We start from the raw sequence: 3722 nt of genomic DNA on the forward strand, positions 1-3722 counted from the left end.
AGGACCTAGAAACTTTCTTCATTAATGTTCTAATCTGCAATCTTTATACTTGGACATATTTTTTATCCAAAATTTCTTATTAGCCTCTATCTAAATGGAACAATTGGAGTAATTTAGTTGTGATTTTGGATACAGGTATTGGCGGAGGATCTACCTCAAAGTCATCTGAAGTGGAGGAATATAATTATGGAGCTTATCTTGATTAATTGGTGAAAGCTTATCTTGAAGTAGGGGAAGAGTAGTACTTTGATCTTGTAAACTCTTGTACATAGATTAATTTATTGTGGAACATTCATGAGAAAAATCGAAATGTAACATATTCTTTTCAACATAATTAATTTCTTTCATGTACAGTTTTTATATAGATTTTTTTTTTTTTAATCCATAAATATCAGTTTGCCGTCGCCAAAATAGCATTTGTGACGGCAAAGGCCGTCACTGCGTGCCGTTGCCAAATAAGTGGCAACGGCTCGTTGCCGTAGCAAAAAGTAATGGCCACGCCCTCAACGACGATGGGAAAAATGCCGTCGTCATGCCGTCGCCGTTAGTCTTTTGCGACGGCAAGATGACTTTTGGCGACGGCGTTGCGCCGTGGCTAACTGAATTAATTTTTGTAGTGGGATAAATCAACTTGAGGAAATAAATTCAAAAATTGCCAGGCTTGAAGTCAAGCTAGATTATCTCAAAGAAAAGGAATATCTAATAGATATTGAAAAAAAGTTAGTTCGCACTGAGAATTTTGCAAACAACGTTCATCAACAAACAGCGGAACTAAGAGAAACTCAAGAAAACCTGAAAAAGCTTTTAGAAACTCTTATCTCCAGAATAGGATGAATCAAAGAGTTGATCTAAAAGTAAAGAAGGAAGATGTCAAAGCTATTGGCTTTCATTGTCCTACAGAAAAACTTGCTGAAAATGTGGAAGCAATAATTCATCAGCAGAATTATAGTATCGCTTATCTCCAAGAGATAAGTATTGACCTCGAAGTTCAATTTCGAGAGTTACATAACAAGATCTCAACTCTACAAAAGAGTGTAGAAAAGATGAAGGAAGGAGAAAGCTATGAAAGGATAAATGAAGAAGCTCTAGCCCAGAACGTGGCTAGTAAAATCATTATACCTCCTCCATCCTCACGGCAGGAGAAGGAAGACTAAGGTTTAGTGAACCAAAGCTTCTGGAATGGAAAGCAGCAAAAATATCAAAATCTACAACTAAGAGAGATATGAAGATGCTGAGTAGAATTCTCAGTAAAAGAAACACTGTTCCGGTATAGTTAATAAATGCTCAAGAATTTGAGTATAATGAAATCGAATCTAGTGTGCGAGCATCTGCTCCTAGATTTAAATTCAATGAGATCTATACGAAAGGATCTTTCATTATAGATTCTCACAGATTCAAGATTCTTGAATTAACTGTTCCAGCCACTGGTGGAGAAACATATATCAGATTAATAACTCCAAAAGAAGTAAGTGAAGTTTTCCAGAAAAAATATTCCTATATGCATATTGGAGCAGTCCAAGTAGGAATAAAACTCTTAGCGAGAGATGGTATTGACTGTTCTGTTCTATGTGTCTTACAAGACGATAGAATAACAGATTCAAGAAAAGCCTGTTAGGAACAATAGAAGCTTCCTTGTATACCAAGTTGCATATTTTAATGTTTTTCCAAACTTCACAACACATCTCAGAGATGCTGCTCACTGTCTAAGATTAAAAATCAAGACAAATAGGATTTCTATGAAAAAAGGAATGATGGAAATTGCGATAGATTATCGAATCTATTATAAGTTGATGAGTTACACCAGCTCAAGTGGATCTAACCGATGCTCAAAATATCAAGAGGTTTTTGATCTTGTTCAAAAGTTTCTTGAAGAACTTCAATTTCTTCTCTTGATTCGTATATCCTTCGTTGTAACTGAAAGATAATATCCCAGTAATTTTTGGTACTTCTAGGAAGCTTATCTCTTCTTTCTTTTAGTTTTCTAAATGTTCTTTTTTCTTCTTGTAATTCTTTATATGAAAGTTTAGCTTCTACTAATAAATCAAGTCTAGTAGAAATATATTCTCCTATTGATGATGAAAAATTAACTGTTTACCTTTGAGTAAGAGGATTGATTTAAATATTTGCAACATGTTAAATAAACAAATTCAAAATTCAAGGCCCACCATGCTTCGTCCATTTTTTCTTTTAACAGGAAAATAAAGAAACAAAGAAAAACAAAATATTCTTTTCTGACAGAATATTTTATCAGAAAAATCAGAAAGGACTAACCAGATTAACAATTGTAAGTTCAAGGACTATTGATGATGAAAAATTAACTGTTTATCTTTGAGTAAGAGGATAGATTTAAATATTTGCAACATGTTAAATAAACAAATTCAAAATTCAAGGCCCACCATGCTTCGTCCATTTTTTCTTTTAACAGGAAAATAAAGAAACAAAGAAAAACAGAATATTCTTTTCTGACGGAATATTATATCAGAAAAATAAAAAAGGACTAACCAGATTAACAATTGCAAGTTTAAGGACTAAACAGATTAAATTAAAAGTTCAAGGACTAAAGGGATGACTAACCTAAACTATAGGGACTAAACAGAACTTTTCCTTTACTTTTATCTTTGTCCTTCTAGTATTTGCATTAGAACAAGGGTAAGGAGCATGTTAGAGGTATATAGCAAGGAATTTTGCTCTGGTCCCCTAATTGGTTTTTTTTTTTTTTTTTTTTCCCCTTTTTTCTTTTGTGCAGCCTCAAAGTCTGCAGCAATATTGTTGTAGTGCAGCTTGTGTTACTTACAGAACATATAGTTTCTTGACATTAGTCTGAACGGACAGTGTTTGTGATCTAGTTTCTTTCCTTCTGGATTATCTGAATGGGATTTTGGCCAAGTTAAGTTTTGTATTTAACATCAATAATTCATCATACTTGCAAGTTAGACTAATATCAGGAAGCTTTAATTCTTCTGTGCACTCTACGTCTTTCTTTCAAGCACTCTCTACATGTAGCCAGGTTAGGTACCGGTGAAGCTGTTGTTTTCGGTGAGTGAGAACTTTTGGCGGGCAACAGATATAATATCTAGAATGGAGGTTCTGAAATGCTTGGAAAGGTTGGTATGTACGTAGTCTCGAAAAAGAGGTGAATGCTGAAGAAGTCAGAACAGGAGTACGTGTTCTCTAGTTAATGAAGAACTCAAACCAGGAGTAACAACAACTACAGATATCCCACGTCGGATATGAAGCGAGGCATATCTATAGCCTATAGCTAGGTTGGGTCTATAGAAGAAAGCAGCTTCAACCTTGGTTTCTAACGGAACCAGTTTTGCCAACCAGTAAAGGTTGGTGGTCTCTATGACCATCCAATCATCTCTCTCTCTTTCTCTCCCTCTCTCTCTTTTGATTGGATGGTCATGGAGACCACCAACCTTTGCTGGTTGGCAAAACTGGATCCGTTTCTCACGGAACCATGCATCGAGCACATAGCGAGTTATTCTTTGGCCTTTCATTAAAGAATACCATGTGCGCGGCTTTAAATGACATAGGCCTATTATTTAAGAGCAAATGCCCATTTAGTACTAATTTGAAGAGCTGATAGCCCATTCCAATAAAAATCATTTTTCATTGCCCATTTACACAAATCTTAAGAAAAAGACAATATTGTCCATCATAAATATCAAACCTACCTCTCCTCTTTCTCATTTACCCGATCAGGCCTCTCTCTCTCTCTC

Source organism: Fragaria vesca, linkage group LG4 (assembly GCF_000184155.1).
Source record: "Fragaria vesca subsp. vesca linkage group LG4, FraVesHawaii_1.0, whole genome shotgun sequence".
In the NCBI taxonomy this organism is placed as follows: Eukaryota; Viridiplantae; Streptophyta; class Magnoliopsida; order Rosales; family Rosaceae; genus Fragaria; species Fragaria vesca.